At 45.0% G+C, this 19,440-nt stretch overlaps 1 long non-coding RNA gene across 2 annotated transcripts in view; it reads right to left on the bottom strand.

The window, feature by feature from the left end:
- LOC142829182 (uncharacterized) overlaps positions 1-19,440 on the bottom strand; it is an 80,703-nt gene that overhangs the window by 15,994 nt on the left and 45,269 nt on the right. Inside the window, exon 5 of one of the 2 annotated variants that reach the window (XR_012903579.1) lies at positions 14,548-15,512. The exons of the other annotated variant lie outside the window; for it this stretch is intronic. This is a non-coding gene — a long non-coding RNA (uncharacterized LOC142829182). Of the gene's footprint in view, positions 1-14,547; positions 15,513-19,440 lie in introns of those variants that run through there. 2 annotated transcript variants of the gene reach the window in all.

Below are 19,440 nucleotides of genomic sequence, written 5' to 3'. Positions count from 1 at the left end.
AAAACACTTCGCCTCATTAGCGGCCCCCTTAACCGAGTTAACAAAGAAAAACCAACCCCAGAGGGTGGTCTGGACGCCCCCGGGGGTACAGGCGTTCGAGACACTGTGTAGATGCCTGATGTCGGGGCCGGTACTACGACCACCCGACTTCGAAAAACCGTTCCTACTACAAACGGACGCATCCGAGGTGGGGCTTGGGGCAGTGTTGGCCCAAGAGGAGGGGGGAGTCGAGTACCCGGTGGTATATTTGAGCAGAAAACTGTTTCCATGGGAGAAGGGCTACGCCACAATAGAAAAGGAGGCGTTAGCCATCAAATGGGCAGTGGACTCTCTACGCTATTTCCTTGTAGGTAACCCCTTTACCCTGGTGACGGACCATGCACCATTGAAATGGATACAAACCATGAAAGACTCCAACACACGGATACTCCGCTGGTACTTAAGTATGCAACCCTTTGTGTTTGAAGTAAAACACAAAGCAGGTAAAGACCACCAGAACGCAGACTGCCTCTCACGGCTGCCGGGTAACGAGCAGGAGGGGAGGGGAGACTTAGAAAAAAGGGGGGAGGCATGTGACGGGGTGGAGCAACCCCGCCACCCCCCACTAGGGCAAGACAAAGAGGGGTAGAAAACGGCACCGGGACCCAAACCGCCCCAGGTGTGCAACACGACAGCGGGGTAACGCTGCATCAGCAGGCGCCAGAACAGGGTGCCTGCGTCACGAGCGCGCCCGAGCCGGCCGCTGACGGCATGGGCGCGCCCGGGTGCGTCAGAGGGGAGGGCGACCCAGAAGGGCCGGGTTTAAAAGCCACCGGCGAGTTAGCCAGGGGGTGGTGGTCGGGCGGCAAGCAGGAGGAGAAGAGGGGAGAGCATGCTCCCGACCATGACTGAGGGCGGAGTGACCAAGGCCCAGGGCGGGCCGTGAAACCCGATAGCAGGCTGTCAGGGGGCGCACGCCCCCCAGTAGCCTCAGTGCCCCCTGACTGTCTTCACATGGCCCATCTCAGGGCGAGTTACAGTCTGTATGGGTTGCTCATCATTGGCTTCACAGCAGTTTATACTGGCCCTTTAAACAGGCCGAGTCTACACACGGATTCTCGTCATAGCTGGGCACTCCCCCGCTAGGGGGACCCGGGCCCACCCTACTCCACCGGGTCCCGGCCCAGGGCCCTGTGAGCGACCGGGTATAGGGTCACTCCCTCGGTGGGGCTAGCTAGCCGAAACCCACCGAGGCTCTCGGGCCGAGAGGGGCGCCTCCCGCTCCTGCCCTGGGCCACTTCCTACCTGGCCTTGCCCAGCTGGCTGCGATCTCCAGGCCGGCGTCCCCTCGGCAGGTAGTCTCCAGGTGACACCAACTCGCCTCTGCCTTCCTCCAGGCCTCTCCTGGCATCCCCGGCAACTGCTGAGGGAGAGCTTCCCTCTCCAGTCCGTCTCCTGCAGCTGTACCCCTCCCAGGAGCTCTTGCTGCCTCTGCAGTCAGCCCTGCCTTCCTTCCAGCAACTGGGCCTCTCCTTTTATAGCTGGCAGCTGGGCTCATTAGCCTAACCATCTCAGCTGGTCTTCCAGCTTCCCTCAGGCTCGGGGCCTGAGCCTGGGGCTTAAAGGCCCAGTGCAGGGCAGGCGCCCTGTCACACAGGCGCATTTGGGGGAATCTCCCCGCCTGCTACCGCCGAGAGCCTCGCGCTTGGCATCAGGGCCCTGGACTGGGGTCTGGAGAGAGGGTGGGCCCGGACCCCCACTCCGCCCAGAAGGCGGTATCTACAGTCACACTAGCTGCCCTACAGGGTGACCTGTGACAGTTACTTTGAATGACTCTGGTGAGACGTTATTTCAAAATAGCAGCAGTGGATTATCCACATTTACACTATTTCTAAATAACTATTGATGTGGGGGGATAAAGAAATAGAATTACAATCTAGAGAAACTAAGCGGCAGTCACTTAAGAAGTGGCTCAGGGTATGTCTACATGGCAGCATTTTTCTGGAATAACGGTCATTATTCCAGAAAAACAATACTTTTGTCCACACTACTATTGCATTCTTTCGACAAAAAGTCAAAAGAACGGAGGTTTTTTCCCGGTGGCAGTAAATCTCTTGCTACGAGGAATAACACCTTTTCGGAAAAAGCTTTTTTGGAAAAAGGCATGTGTGAATGCAGAAGAGGGAGTTCTTCCAAAAAAAGAGGCCTCCAGGAAATAACACAGGTGCCCTGGTGGCCACTCCATCCAAACTCATCACAACTCTATAGTTCCTGTGTCCCACCAGCTCTTAAAACTGAAGACACCTGGGACAAGCCTTGTGGCAGGAAGCCGGACCTGGGAGCTGCACCTCACTATGTGCCTCACCCTGCCACAGTCTTTGAGACACATGACCCAGCCACAAGCTCCCTGAGATCCCCCCAGCCCTCACAGGGTACATGACCAGAGATCCCAGGGGCCAGAAGAGGCGTGTGCCATTGTGATCTAGGGTGGAGATCTTGGCCCTCCTGGAAGTGTGGGGTGAGAAGTAGACTCTCCAGGATCTCTGCTTCCAACAGTACAATTCAGATATCTATGGCTGGATGGCCAAGGCTCTGGCCATGAGGGGGCACCACCCCACGAGCCTTGAACAGGTGTGGATCAAGGTGAAGGAGCTCTATCAGGGCTACACCAGGGCCAGAGAGTGTAGCTCTCATTCCAGGGCAGGACCCCACTCCTGCCCATACTACACAGAACTCCACTGCATCCTGGGGGATAGTTCAGCTGCTTCCCCACCCCTAGTCATCAACTCAGGGTGGAAGAAGCCTGTCATTGCCCACCTGGGGCTCCCAGGCCAAGAGGAGGAGGAGGACAATGACCAGCTGGAGGAGGACAAGATGGCCAGCACAGTCATCCTTAGCCTAGAGCCGGTACCCCAGGGCCTGGACGTCTTGCAGGCATCTTCCAAGGGTGGAGAGGATCATCAGGTGAGTGCTCTCAGCTTTTCACACACACGAATAGGAGAGGCAGGCGCCGAGGGACTGGGATACAATCGTCACTCAGCCTGGACATCATGCTGCACTCCGTGCATGTGGAAGCACGTACAGCGCCAGTCTGCTCCACGTGGCCCAGGAGGCAGTCCTGCTCATAGGCTCTGGGGAGGCCACACACATGTCTGACCCCCTCGGGGGGGGGGGGGACACCCTCCCACCACCAGCCACTGCTGGAAGCAGGCTGGGGATAAGGGTATATGCATGGCTGCACACAGACTCAGGAGTGCCGCACACAGCACGCGGGCATGCCTGCACATGTGAGGCACCTCCCATGGACAGTAATACCAGATACAGGTGTGTGGGGAAACCCCCATGGAAGGCCAGGCTGCTTCAGGCTCCTCTCCCGCCCAAGAGATTCCAGTGTGGATGGACACTTCCCTTGCCTGCTTGTCCTTAGGACAGGGGGCTGGAGGGCTGGAAGCATAGTCCCATGCGCACCTCGGGGCCCCTATGAGGCAGGGCCCACTGTGCAGGCACACATGGCCTTGATCCTGAGGCATCACCACCCTGTGGTCCAAGGACTGTTGCTCGCAGCTCACAGAGGAGGACACGGCCTCAGGGACAGTGTCAGTATAAATGACTGATGGCCTCTCCCTCTTTATTCTCCACAACCGGAACCAGTCGTTGTTGAGGGGCGATCACCAACAGCCAAGGGAGCCGCCCAGCTGCAGGGGAACTGCAGGGTTCATAAGAACCTCATGAGTGAGCACGTGGTTGTCCTCTGGGACATGCAACAGACCCTGGCCCAGAAGATCCAGGAGGTTGCCTAATGGTGGACCCAAATGTGGGCTGAGCTGGTGCCACAGAACCAAAACATGTGTGCCACCATCCATAAGATGATGGCACACTCGGCTCCTATCTTTACTCCTGTCCCCACATCGCCCCTGACATGTCTAAGCCCCCACCCCCTGCCATGCGTATGTCCCTTTCTCCTTCCATGTCTGACCCCACTCCAGCGCCCCCTTCTGCCTACCCTGCAGTTGTCCCAGGTCCCACCCACTCCGAAGGTCGCTAAGCTCCCCAGGCCCGAGGCAGCACTTCCAGCCACACCATGTGCCACTCCGAGCCCCAGGGCCGGCTCTTGGCAATTATTTGACCTTTCACTATCAGTGGTAAATAGGCCAATGGTGGGAAGATAGGAGTTACTATAGAGAACTTTTTTCTGGGTGTCTGGTTGGTGAGTCTTAACCACATGCTCAGGGTTCAGCCGATTGCCATATTTGGGGTCGGAAAGGAATTTTCCTCCAGGGTAGATTGGCAGAGGCCCTGGAGGTTTTTTGCCTTCCTCTGTAGCATGGGGCATGGGTCACTTGCGGGAGGATTCTCTGCATCTTGGAGTCTTTAAACCATCGTTTGAGGACTTCAGTATCTGAGATATAGGTGAGTAGTGGGTGGGTGAGATTCTGTGGCCTGCATTGTGCAGGGGGTCAGACTAGATGATCATAATGGTCCCTTCTGACCTTAACGTCAATGGCTGTGTCTAGACTGCATCCCTTTTCCGTAAAAGGAATGCAAATTAGACACAGCACAATTGCAAATGAAGTGGGGGATTTAAATCTCCCCCGCTCCATTTGCATAAACATGGCTGCCGCTTTTTTCTGGCTCGGGGCTTTGCCGGAAAAAAGCGCCAGTCTAGACGGGGATCTTTTGGAAAATAAAGCCTTTTCTGAAAGATCCCTTATTCCTCTTAAAATAAGGGACCGGGACTCCAGCACTAGGTGATGTGAACAGCTGCATGCTTTAGAAGTCTTTAACTGACTTGCTGTGGATGAACCTGCCCTCCCATTGTCCTCACGTAGGGAGTCCCTGGTGCTCTTCTAGGAGATGAAAATGCCCCGGGGTTTGGGCTCCCCCTGAAGCGCACATCTCACCCCCCAGAAAGCCGCACAAGCTGCATTTGCGTGCGTACCCCCAGCAAGCCATGCAAGCTGCATTTGCACGTGCACCCTCCCCAGACAAAAAAAGGGGGGGGGGGGGGCGGTCAAACATTTTTTTGCTTGGGGCAGCAAAAAAACCTAGAGCCAGCCCTGCCCAGCCCTGAGCCCCCTGCTCCCTCACACGTCTCAGCTAGCCTTAGGCAACAGTACCCAGGAGCAACTGCTGACCTAATACCCTGCCTGGACTGATTCCAGGTGGCCTTAAATGCAAAATAGTATCCAATCAGTGCAGATGCTACCTTTTGAAATAGCACCTTGCTTTTTTGTTGCACTTCTGCAAAGTGGATGCTCTCTTTTGAAATAAACTTATCCGGAAGGGATCATCTGGAAAAACTTATTCCGAAAGAAGCCTGAAGTCTAGACATAGCCTCAGCAACCCATGAACATGTGGGTTGTGCCCTATGTCTGAAGAAGATGCCTGAGTTTCTAGCTCTAAGTATACTTTGCCCTTTTTAAAAAAATACCTTTTTAAAAAAAAGAAGCAGGAACTAAACATAGGAAGCTAAATAAAGAAACACAGGGAAGGCAACAAAAAGCATATACGCCGATAGGCAGTCTGTGATTTGGATGCTTAATTTTATACACCACTGAAATAACACTAACATCACAATCTTCAGGTGGAATTTGGTGCTGGAGGGTCATTGAGCACTTTCAATTCCTTCATTGCATTAAAATTATAGAAACTGTGCTGAAAAACTTTGTACTGATCCACTGCAAAAATTCCCACTGCTTATTGACCCTGAAAATATTTTTCGTACCTCCAGAGGTTTAATAAACCAGAGAGAGTACATTAAACTGAAAGACAAAGTACAGTGTGCCTGGTTCAGAGCATCTAAACAGCTTTTTATCTTTAAAACATTTACTGCTTGATTCACTTCGAATTCTTCACTTATTAATAGTTATTTTGTTGCTTCTGCTTTTGCATTCAGCAAATTGAAAATGGGCATAATAAACCACACATTACAAGATTGTAGGCAATATTAATAAACTACAGAGAAGCTATGTAAAGGCTGAAAGAAAACCTTATAGAAACACAACTGATGGGGAGATGAAAACAGGATTGCGAGGGCTGTCCAGAACACATGCAGCAAGAATTACACTTGTGCTTTTGTGTTATATTTGGATACCTTTTATTCTGTACATTAGGGAGAATTAAATAGATGATCAATTATAAATATTAAAAAGCCATAGGAAGTGGAAAAATTAGAACAATGAAAAAGAAAGCATGACAGGAGTTGTGGGCGGTATGCATCACATGTGAATTTTGCTTCCTGTTTCTTCACTGTTTCTGAAGATCCTCCATCTAGTGCCCAGTTTTTCCTTGTCTCTTTCAGTGATGCAACTCTGCCCAGCTAATCCATCTTTCAATGTGTCTGATTGGACCATGATCCATTTTTTGAGCCATGGAGGTGAGCACAGAGGTAAGTACTAATGAAAAAAAACAAACTGTGTATTCTCCATTGACTGACATTCAGCTTCTTATTCTGCCCAATCAGAAATAGAGCACATGTGCATGGGATTTTTATAAGCAACCATCTTCTATCAGTAGAGTTCTCTTTTGAATAGCAAAGGAACACCTCGGAGGACTAAGAGGCATGAATATTTCTGCTACTGCAAAACCAGACGTTAATTAAATTCAGTATGATGGTTTAAGGAAATCATTGTCTCTGTATAATTAAAGATTTTCCATTTCTCTATGCACTAAATACAAAATAAGTCTCTTTATAAGAAAATAAAAATAATTTCAAGTGTTTTTAATATTCTTCAGTGTAGTTTACAGTCAACACTAAAGATTTGTAAAGGTTGTGTGCCAGGCAAAGAACTGACAGATCCAGGGACCAGCTATGCAGGAGTAGTCCTTACTTAAATAAATAGTTCCATCCATCTTCTGTTGAAGTCAAGGGTACCACTGTGAGTAAAGCCACTGATATGAATGAGCATTGTAAGATCAGAACCCAAAATGTCTCCAAAGACAAGTTTTTAAACAAACCTCAAATACACTTACTAGGGAAGAGATTTCAAACCATTTCTCTTCACACCTGTAATAAAATTAAATAAAATTAAATAATGTTTGTATTGTTTTATCTTTGCAGCTTTAAAGTGAGGAGAAATCCTCCAAATTAAATAAATTAACTTCCTCTTTTTCACTTTCTCTTTTCTGTTGTGATTCTAATGATGCAGATTTAGGGCAATCATCAGAACTTTTTTTTTTTTGAGGATTAGTTAACCTCCACATCCTCTTTGTTCATTAGGAATCATTAATCATCCAATAAAGAATCAAGGGGGAAAAAAGCCATGAAATATTTTGCCTGGTTCACATGGCAGACAGGTCCATGCAGGGACTAAAGATTTTAAAGTAAGATGAGGAGGGGTACTTCTCCAAGACTTGTGTGTGAAGTGGTACAGCACAGTGCAGAGATGAAAGAGCATTCAAATTTGAAATGAAGCTCAGCGGATAGAAAGATTCAGCATGAATTTCAAACAGACATTCTATGTGTTTGTGTGCTAATTAAAGCACTTTTTAAAAAGAGATGGGATTGCTACAGAATCCAATCCATACTGAATGTATCTAGCTAGCTGATGAGACACACAGATAATATTAGCAATACTGCTGCTATCCCAGCATTGTCTTGGCAACATATCGAATCCAGCCAACACCCAGCTTCAGAAGTGGCCTCAGGGGAAATTTCTTCCTGAGTGGGTGGAGCTCAATATCAGAGAGATGATACACAGCAGTTTGAGGGTCTGAGTTATGGACATTCAGTCTCTGAGCATCTCCTGCTGCCAGTACACAGCACAAGATTTTTATTGCCCTGATTGTGGGTTGCCCATATCAACTGTATATATATATTCATGCCCATATAAAAGCATGAATACAAAGAGGCTAAATATAACAATAATGGCCTTTTAGCTGCAGTGCTAGTCATTAGATCAGTGGCGGGCAATGTGTGGCCCCAGGGCCATATGCAGCCCATTAGCGTTTTATGTGTGGCCCAGAAGACATTTTTTTATTATTGCCCAGGCATATCATTGTCAGATTCTGCTGGTTTCCGTCTGTATATTTTTTTCCTACTAGTGTTACTAAAGTGTGAAGCATGTAAAGCAAGGGCACGTGAAGTGATATGCATGCTGATTGCAAACAACTTTGACTGTGAGAGCTGTGCACTCCCACTGTATCCAATCAAAGCACATTTATGGTTCAATTGGAACAACCCACAGATTCTAAGTATGCAAGCACAGCTAGCGAAACTATCCTATTCGGGGAGACCACCCTGGTTATGACAGTCTTAAAGCCCATTTACTATACTAGGTTGCACATCACTGCACTAGATTTTAGTCTACTAGAATTCTTTGAGGAGGTTGACAAGCATGTGGAAAAGGGGGATCCAGTGAATATAGTGTTTTTAGATTTCCAGAAAGCCGTTGGTCCCTCACTAAAGTCTCTTAAGCAACCTAAACTGTCATGGGATAAGAGGGCAGGTCCTGTCAAGGATTGATAACTGCTTCAAAAATAGGATGAAAGGGGTAGGAATAAATGTCGGTTTTCAAAATAGAGAGAAGTGAATAGTGGTGTCTTGCAGGGGTCTGTACTGGGACCAATTCTATTCAACATATTCATAAATGATCTGGAGAAAGGGGTAAACAGTGAGATGGCTAAATCTGCAGGTGATACAAAACTGGTCAAGAAAGTTGAGTCCAAAGCAGACTGTGAAGAGCTTCAAAAGGAGTGACTAAGATAAAGGTCTATAAAATAGTAAGTTGTATGGAAAAATGATTAAAGAAATGATATTTACTCCTTCCATAACACAAGAACTAGGAGGTCATCAAATGAAATTGATGGGTAACATGTTTAAAAGGAAGTACTTATTTATACAATACAAAGTCAACCTATGGAACTCCTTGCCAAAGCATGTTGTGAAATCCAAGACTATAACAGGGTAAAAAAAAAAGATAGATAAATTCATGGAGGATAAATCCATCAGTAGCTTAGAATGGGTAACAGTGAATGAATCACTTGATGATTGCCTGTTCTGTTCATTCCCTCTGGGGAACCTGGCATTGGCCACTGTTGAAAGAGAGGATACTGGGTTAGATGGACCACTATGGCCCTTCGTATGTTCTTATGTTCACAGAAGGAAGGGAATGAGAAGTGTCAGTTGAATTCTGGGTCATTATGAAATATGATGAGAGACAGTATGTTACTGGATCTTTTGGGAGAAGATGGTTCCCTGGTAAAACAAAAATAAGAATAAAGCAAAGTAATAGCACGACAAATATAATACCACACGTGAATTATAAGCTAAACAGAAGGGAAATTTTTGCTTTGGTGATGAGTTGTCAATAATGTATTGATCAAAAATATACAGTTCTACTCCTTTTTAACTTGAAGGATTGCTCTGGGAAGGCTGATAACAGTCAACCACATATGAAGAAAAAAGAAAGGAAGGGTAAATAGGATTGAGAGAAATTTGACAGTGCACCCTTATCTGCATTGTCAGTTACTGAAAAAATGTAGTTCATTATCTGCAGGCTTCATCAGTTCATAGAAAATTCCCACATCTGATGGGATTTTGAAAATTATCCTGTGGTGCTGCAACCAGACTAGTGAAGCAGTGAGACAACTACCTCGTATCTAAGCCCCAATCTACATTCGGTCCATCATGCACTACATTTGATATCAATGGGAAACTGGAATTGTATGGATCTCAAGCAATATAGTGCTCAGACAGCAGACATCATTTCCAATAAAAACATAATAGAAATGAGGTGAACAGATTCAGAAGAAATCTGGCACTACATCTCCCCACATGTATGTTCAGAGACCTCTGTATATCAAGGAGATTTTGTTAATTGTTCCTCTTTTAAAGAGTAGTTAACACTAGCATGTGTTTGACATTGTTGCTGAGAAGAATGACTTTGAAAGAACTTGTTCACAGCTAGGGCTGAAGATGCAGGCTAGTTATTGCTGAGTAGCTGGTAAAGTGATTTTTGGAGGTACAATACCACTTTCCAGAGGGAGGGGAGTAGCATTGTAGTTCAGTACAGAATCTTAGAAATGTATGGCAAAGGGAACCCAAAGAGGTTCATGTAATCAATCCTCCTTCATGGAGGCAAAACTAAGTATATCTGGTATATAAGGCCATGTCTACACTACGCGGAAGATCAACACTGCCAGTCGATCTTCCGGGGTTCAATATAGTAGGTCTATTGAAGACCCACTAATGTGAACTGAGAGGGCACCTCCATCAGCACTGGTCATCCTACTCCTTATAAGGAGTAAGGGTAGCCAATGGGACCATTTGCTCCCATCGACCTTCTGCTGTGTGGACGGCGGGAAAATGCAATTTAAAATACATCAATTCCAGCTATGTAATTAACATAACTGGAGTGGCGTATCATAAGTTGACTTTCCCCTTTAGTGTAGATTTGGCTTAAGTGAGCTAATACTCATTCAGCATTATAGATATAACCTTAAGAGTAGTAGTAAGTAAAGAGTACCCAGTAGTTGAATTCTAGACTCCCTAATAATAGAGATAATTAAATAGTATCAATTTTATCTTTCCTTGATGATTTTAATCTCATGCAAGACCAAAGACATTAGCACACTAATTACTAACACAAGGTTCTCTAATTTTGAATCACCAGTGCAAACAGCTGATTGCATGCATTCCAAACAGTATGAATACAAGTGTGAAACAGCAGTCATGCTGCATGGTATATGTAGTCTGTATGGGTAAGATATCTATCTTTAAAATCATTTCCAAGCCAGCTTCACTTCAAATGTTCTTTCACTCAAAATAAAATAAACACGTCTGAATTTATTGGAGTTTTCTATTTGCTGTCCAGTAAAACGTTATAGCTTCTGGGTTTTCATACAACTAAGATTTATAGTACCTATTCTCACTGTGCAGAGTCCCAAGATAATGTTAATAGATGGCTAGTTTTGCCAATAAATCCCTCAGGGAACAGCGAGGAGTATCTATTTCAGATGAGTTATTCAGAACTAAATCCACATCCCAAATGGCACACAGTACTTAGGCTTAAGAGACTGAACTCTAAGAATATAAAGGCATTTTTGTCCAGATTTCCAGACAGAAAAAAACCCAACAAGGTAAAGCAAAAGAATATGCTTCTGCACATCTAGTACATTTGATAATCAAAGTACTAATTATCTTGAAGAGAATTTGCACTGATTTGTCTAAAATATATCCCGAAGTTCCCAGGAACTTTTTTGCAATTTCTCCTAAGGAAGTTGGAAAGTTCGTGTCAGATGAACCTATAAAGCTACTAGAAACACCTTTGAAATTTGTCAAACACCTGATGAACTGAGAATTTGGATATCCATTGGATTAACATTCCACAACAAGGTACAATAAGAAAAAAAGTCAATATTAATGACATCTTTACCCTGTAGTCTGCACCTTCTTTGGTGCCTGATCCAAAATCCAGTGAAGTCAACAGGAGATTTGCTATTGACATAGGGTTTTAGATCAGGTCATAGGAGAGCAAGAAACTCAAATCATCATAATCATTTTAAGGCTATGTGGAGCTGATACCCTTTTTATTTTCAGTGAATCACTCATGCAGACCAATTCTGAGAACTATATAAAATGCCAAAGCTGCTTTTTGTTCTGCAGCAGTGTTGTAATTTGACAATACCTAATTAGCTGTTCATGAGCCATTCCATTATGTCAGTGCTCCCAAAATATCTACTGTAAAAGTTAACAGCAGTCACCTTTAAACATGTTTCAACTGCCTGAGTTCATTAAAAGTGTTACCTCCGAATCTGTAGCATTCCTAAGTATCCCCTGTGCTAAATGAATTCTTTGCATCAGCCTTCACTGCAGAGGCTTTGAGGGACATTCCCACACCTGAACCATTCTTTTTAGATGACAAATCTGATGAACTGCTCGAGGTTGAGGTGTAAATAGGAGAGGTTTTGGAACAAACTGATAAATTCAATAGTGATAAGTCATTAGATGGCATTCACCCAGGAGTTCCAAAAGAACCCACATAAGTAACTGCAGAACTAACTGTGGTATGTAATTTATCACTTAACTCAGTCTCTGTAACTAATGAGTGGAGGATAGTTAATGTAACACCATTAAAAAAAAAGTGATCCTAGTAATTACAGGCCAGTAAGCCTAACTTCAGTGCCATACTCATAATAAATAACAGAATTACCAAACACATAGGTGAACACAGTATGAGGGGGGAGAGTTAACATGGCTTTTGCAAAGGGAAATTATGCTTCTTGTGAAGAGGTCCTCCCTCTTGTGAGTGCTCCTCTGTGGCTGAGGGTGTATCTTGTAATTTCTCTGCCCAGCTGTCTGCAGGAGAGGAAATGTCCAGGCTTCTTCCCCTCCCCCTTTCTGTGGCTGCTGAGGGTATGGGGGAATCCAGTTCTGCCCATGCCTATTGGTCATGGTCATGGTTCAGGGACCCTATACAAGTCTCCTCTGTCTGCTACTACCTTGCTCCCTAGGCCACTTTTCCAGGATGCTACTCCATTCAGTTGTCTCTGGGTTCTGATGTTAGGCTCTCAATGCATGCTGTTCAGGGTGCTATAAAGTCTTGTAATCAATCACCTGTGGCTAGTCTTCCCTCGCACCCAGGCCTAAAGTTCAGCTCACATTTGGAGCTGTCCACGGTGCTGCTGTTCTTCCAGTCAGTCCATAGATCTGTCTGGATTAAGTTCCTATCATAGAACGTTAGAACTGGAAGGGACCTTGAGATGTCATAGAGTCTACTCCCCTACCCTCACAGCAGGAGCAAGTACCATCCCTGACCGATTTGATTCACCCCAAATTCATAAATGGCCCCCTCAAGGATTGAGCTCACAACCCTGGGTTTAGCGAGCCAATGCTCAAACCACTGAGCTATCCTCCTGTAAGAAAGTGGTATGACCCCCATCCCAGCAGCTTCTTTTATATCAGTCTGGTGAGCCCTGATTGGCCATAGCAGAGACAGCCCCTCTATGATAGAATCATAGACTCCTAGGACTGGAAGAGACCTCAGGAGATTAACAAGTCCAACCCCCTGACCAAAGCAGGATCAACCCCAACTAAAAATCATCCCAGCCAGGGCTTTGTCAAGCCAGGACTTAAAAACTTCTAGGGATGGAGATTCCACCTCCTCCCTAGGTAACCTATTCCAGTACTCTACCACCCTTCTAGTAAAATAGATTTTCTTCTTATCCAACCTACTTGAGACCATTGCTCCTTGTTCTGCCATCCATCACCACTGAGAACTGCCCCTTCTCCATCCTCTTTGGAACCTCCCTTTAGGAAGTTGAAGGCTGCTGTCAAATCCCCCTGTCAGGGGTACGCCCCTGACGGGGGCTGCTGACCCCCTTATACTGACCCGTGTCTCAGTCCAGGCCCATACCGCACCTCAAAGTCCCCAGAAGTTCCGGCCCCTCTATCAGGGGATATACAGTATCAATGTCTTAACACAAAGTCCCGGCCCCTCTATCAGGGGGTATACGGCCTCAATGTCTCAACACAAAGTCCAGGCCCCTCTATCAGGGGATATACGGTATCCAAGGCCTAGTCCCTCTGAGGAGCCTCTCCCAGCCCCAGGCCTGGTTATCCGGGGGGGGCCTGTGTGGTAGGGGGACCCGGGCCCTCCCGCTCCACCGGGTCCCAGCCCAGGGCCCTTTAGGCAGGGTCTGTGGCTCCTGCCGGCTCGGCGGGGAATCCGTCCGATACACGCCGAGCCAAACGTTGTCTCCCTTGCCCTGGGCTGCTTCCTACAACGCCCCAGTTCCCCAGGGGCCCATTGGCCTCTGAGGCAGGACCTGCTGGGGTTGTGGGTACGTTCCGGCCTCCTGGAGTCAGGGTCCGCTTCCTTGGTGTCAGGGTCCAGCACAGGCAGTGGCTCTGGTCCCAGCGGCTGCAAAAACACTGGCCTGGCTTGGTCTCCTCCCTCCCCCAGCTGTTCTCTCGCCTGCTGGGCTCCCTCTGCCTTTATACCTGGCCTCTGCTGGGAGCATGCCCAGCAGGGCCGGAAGGGCGGGGCCCTCTCAGCCATCTGGGCCTGGGCTACTCCCAGCCCTGCAGTGCGGGGCCTGTTCGCCCCGTCACACCCCCCTTACTCCTCTCTTCCGCAGACTAAATAAGCCCAAAATTCTTAGCCTCCCTTAGCAGGTCATGTGCTCCAGCCCCCTAATCATTTTGGTTTCCCTCCGCTGGACCCTCTCTGGCTATGTCTAGACTACATCCTTCTTTCAAAAGAGGGATGTAAATTAGACATATTGAAGTTGCAAATGAAGCTGGGATTTAAATTTTCCATGCTTCATTAGCATAATTGTGTCATGGCGTTTTTTCCAAAAATGCTATTTCGAAAGTGAAACCAGTCTAGATGTAGTTCTTTCTAAAAGAAAAGGCTTTTTCGAAAGATCCTGTAGACCTCATTTTTTGAGGAGTACAGGATCTTTTGAAAAAGGCTTTTCTTTTGGAAAAAACTGCATCTAGGCTGTGGTTTCACTTTTGAAATAGCATTTTTTAAAATGGCCGAGACGCATTTATGCAAATAAAGCACAGGAAATTCAAATCCTGGCTTCATTTGCAATTTTGATATGTCTAATTTACATCCCTCTTTCAAAACATATCCTCCAATGCATCCACATCCTTTCTATAGTGAGGGGCTCAGAACTGGACACCAGTACTCTTGATGTGGCCTCACCAGTGCCAAATAAAGGGAAATAATAACTTTTCTAGATCTGCTGGAATTGCTCCTCCTAATGCACCCTAGTATGCCATTAGCCTTTTTGGCTACAAGGGCACGCTGTTGACTCTTATCCAGCTTCTCATCTACTGTAATCCCCAGGTCGTTTTCTGCTGTACTGCTTAGCCAGTTAGTCCCCAGCCTGTAGCAGTGGTGGTGATTCTTCCATTTCAAGTGCAGGACTCTGAACTTGTCCTTGTTGAACCTCATCAGATTTCTTTTTGCCCAATCCTACAATTGTCTAAGTCACTCTGGACCCTATCCTCCAATGTGTCTCTCTCTCCCCCAGCTTAGTTTCATCTGCAAATTTGCTGAGGGTGCAAACCATCCCCTCATCCAGGGCATTAGTAAAGATGTTGAACAAACCCAGCTCTATAACTGATCCTTGGGCCACTCTGCTTGAAACCAACCACCAACCAGATATTAAGCTGTTGGTCACTCCCCTGCTTGGAGGACCTCTCTTTTGCTCTTCTCTCTGGGGGTGGAGGGTAGTAAGACTGCTAGCTGGGAGCATCAGGGCCTAGACCACCCTATCACACTTTCCTTACAATTATGTCAAATTATGCTCAAATTCTTTAAGGGTGCCAATTAGCATGTGGTTTATTGTTGTTATTGTGTACTGGGAATTTCACACAGCCTTTTACAATGACCCACACCAGAGGGTTTTAGGCAGCGTAAGCTATCATAAGGTAAGAGGGACAATCCTCTCGTGGTTCAGTAACTCATTAAAAATGCATACAAATAAGTGCTCAGTTGTCATAGGGAACAGAGCTAAACAGTGGGGTCCCCCCAAGAAGCTGTACTATGATTTGTTCTGTTCACGTATTCAGACATCATCTGGAAAAAGGAATAAAGAATAAGTTAACCAAGTTTGTTGATGACACAAATTTACTCATATGGGTTAAGTCAAAAGCTCACTGTGAAGATTAACAAAGGGATCGTACACTTTGAAAAGATCCCTATTATATATACAAAAGCTGGGTTCTAAATTAGCTGTTACCACTCAAAAAGAGCTTGGAGTCATCATAGATAGTTCCCTAAAAACATCCATGTAATATGCAGCACCAATCAAGAAAAGATAATGTTCAGAGCCACTTGGAAAGGTCTAGAAAATACCACAATGCCAGTATATAAATTCATGGTATGCCTGCATCTTAAATATCACGTCTTGCTGCATCACCTAAAAATTAGAATTGAAAAAGGTACAAAGAAGAGCAACAATATGATGAGCAGTGTAGGATGCTTTCTATATGAAGACATATTAAGAAGACTGGCAGTATTCAACTTAGAAGAGATGATTAAAGGGGGATATGATAGAATTCTATACAATCATGAATGATATGGAGAAAGTGAAAAAAGAAGTTTTATTTACCTCTGCATATAACAGAAATACCAGGAACACTCAATGACATCAATAAACAATAGCTTTAAAACAAATTTAGGGAAGTACTTCTTCATACAAATGTATAGTCAAGTATAACTGATATAAAACAAGAATTAGATAAATTCATGGAAAATAGGTCCATCAATGGCTAATAGCCAACATTTTCAGTGATGCAACATGGTTGGTATATCCATAAGCCTCTGACTGCCAGATGCTGGGAATGAATGACATGTGGTGAATCATTTGATAATTTCCCCGCTCTGTTCATTCACTCTGAAACATCTGGCACCTGCAACTCTGAGAGCACAGAACACTGAGTGAATGGAACATTGGTCTGATCCAGTACTGCTATTCTTATGTTCTTATTGTCTAAATACATGTAATTTAAAGTAATATTTTCTAATTGCAAAGGCAAAGTGTGAAATTGTGTAAAGTTGAGCACCATGTTTCTTTTTGAAGCAGAGATATCCAGATATTGCAGAAACATAGTCATCAGTTTCTCATACTTTGTTATTATCTTAACATGAAAGGATTTATGGTACACACAAGTAACCTCTCTTATTTAGTTGTTTATTTCAAGTGTAAAAATGAGCCATCACTAAGATCTGTTGGTTCAATGCCAAACATAAATCAACTTATTGAATGTTAAAAGTCCTAGAACCTTTCTTAATCTCAAACCAAAAGGATATCAGTAGATGGTGTCATAAATAAATAGGTTAGTCTTTAAGGTGCATCAGGATTCTTTGTTGTGTTTACAACTAAGCTGACTTTACTTAAAACCAACCCATTATGGATATTTACAATTAATTATTTTATAAGCAATGTACAGACTAAGAGCTCTTAATACAATCTATCTTGCAAATTATATTAAACATAAATGAAAAAATCATAATTCTTAAAGAGAAAAGGAGCTTTCAAATAAGGATCTGTTCATGAGCAATTCACAAAGAGTTAATTGGCAGAATGTATTCACAATTAATAGTGTCCAGCCAGTTATAGCTACATTTGTTACATAAATGACACTATTAATTATTCCACTTATTTTCCAATTAGTCAATCCTTCTTTAAGCTTTGTTATTATTTGCCAGAGTCAATGCATTCAATGACCAATAGTTTTCTGTAGTTTGTGTTAACATTTTAAATCCAGTAATCTGAATAGTCTCATATTCTTGGGTATCTAGGGGTATGACTAAACTGCATTAGGGTACGTCTAGAATACAGGCTTTTGTTGACAGAAGTTTTGTCGACAGATACAGTCGACAAAGCTTCTGTCAACAAAGAGTGTCTAGTCTACATTCAGTTCTGTCGACAAAGCAAGCTGCTTTGTCAACAAAACCCTGTAGTCTAGAAACAACCCTAGATGCAATAACACCTTCTGTCGACAGAACTCTGTCAACAAAAGGCGTTATGCCTCGTAAAATGAGGTTTACCAGCATCGACAAAACTGCGGTAGTGTAGACGCAGGTATAGTTTTGTCGACAAAAGTCCACTTTTGTTGACAAAACTCTGTAGTCTAGACACACCCTTACTCTTTCGGGATACCAGAAGTATCCCAAAATAGCAACGCTGTATCTTTAATAGTGCATCCCGAAATAGTGGGCACACTATTCCAGCATCCCTGTAACTCTCATTCCATGAGGGTTAAGGGTTTTGTGTAGTTTATTCTGACAGAAAGGTGCACTCTAGGCACACCCTAAATTTACAGTCTGCTCTAACTATAAACAAAGTCTGTTGTTACTACTGTACTGTTGCTTTCTTTGCTGAGTTCAGGGGTACAATTTAGCTACCCACTATAACATACCAAAAAGATTTAATAAAGCAAATTCCTGTTCTTTAATACAAAGTAGATAAAATCATAATGTCTTCGGAGGAAAAACTAAAGTGGCTTGGCTTTATTAGACTCTAATAATGATAGAGATACTATTCCTGTGACAATCATCATTAACACTATTAAATTGCTATGGAAAGGTTGTAAACATACTATCATATAGAAACATTTGGGAATAATGAATGTTCCTTCAATACACGTCATAGACAGTAAGGCCAAAAGGGTGCATCATAATCATCTAGCCTGACCTCCTACACATTGAAGGTCACAGAACCTTGCCCACCCACTTCTGTAATAGACTCCTAACCTCTGGCTGAGTTACTGACAGCCTCAAATCATTATTTAAAGATCTCCAGATACAGAGACTTCACCATGTACTCTAGTTTAAACCTGCAAGTAACTTGTGCCCAGGCTGTCTGCCACAGGGGAAAAGTCCTTCAGGGCTCCAAATATGGTGAGTAGTTAGACCCAGAAAAAGACCCAACAGCCAGACATCTGGGGAAAATAATCTCTGAAGTAATTCAGAGACCGCCCCTTCTTGTGTCCCATCACAAGCCATTGGAGATATTTGCTATTAGCAGTCGCAGATCAGATCCATGCCATTGTGGGCAGTTCCATCACATTATCCCTCTTCATAAACTTATCAAACTCAGCCTTGCAGCCAGTTAGGATTCTTGGCCCAACTATTCCCCATGGAAGGCTGTTCCAGAACTTCAATCCTCTGATGATTAAAACCCACCTAATTTCAAGTCCATACTTCTTGATGGACAGTTTACATCAATTGTTTCTTGTGTCAGCGTTGGCATTTAATTTAAGTAATTCCTCCCCTACCCTGTTATTTATCCTTCTGATGTATTTATGGAGAGCCACAATATCTCCCCTCAGCCTTCTTTTGATTCGACTGAACAAAGTTCTTTGAGACTCCTCTCAGATGGTAGGTTTTACAGTCTTCTGATCATCCAAGGAGCCATTTTCTACACCTGTTTCAGTTTGAATTAATCTTTCTTAACATGGGAGACCAGAATTGCATGCAATATTCTAGATAAGGTCTCATCCGTGCTTTGTAAAACAGTGCTCACACTTCCCTGTATCCACTAGAAATGCTTCTCCTGATGCACCCCAAGCCAATGTTAACCTTTTTCAAGGCTGCTTCACTTCAGCAACTCATAGTCATCTGGTGAGAAACTAATACAGGTTGAACCTCCCAAATCCAGGACTCTTTGGCTCATCAACATTCATAGTCCAGAAGGAAGAGAGCCCTGGAGATGAGGAGTCAGCTGGGAGTCCTGTAGGTGCTGGGGAGCCCCATCTGGGCTGGCAGGTCCATCCCTAGGCCGGGGAGCCCCTGTGGCAGCTGAAAGGAATCTTCAGTCCCGCCAGGACCCCCAGCAACAGCAGGGCTGGCACCAGCTGAGAGGAATCTTCAAGCTCTGGCTGGGAACCCAGGCAGCAGGTGATCTGGCAGCAGGTGTGAGGAATCCTCAGCCAGGATCCCCGGTGGACACGGGACCAGTGGTGGCCAGCGGTGGGATTCCCAATGGAAGTGGGGACAG

The sequence above is a fragment of the Pelodiscus sinensis genome, chromosome 1 (assembly GCF_049634645.1).
Source record: "Pelodiscus sinensis isolate JC-2024 chromosome 1, ASM4963464v1, whole genome shotgun sequence".
Taxonomy (NCBI): Eukaryota; Metazoa; Chordata; order Testudines; family Trionychidae; genus Pelodiscus; species Pelodiscus sinensis.
This window is presented reverse-complemented; position numbering and strand designations above follow the sequence as displayed.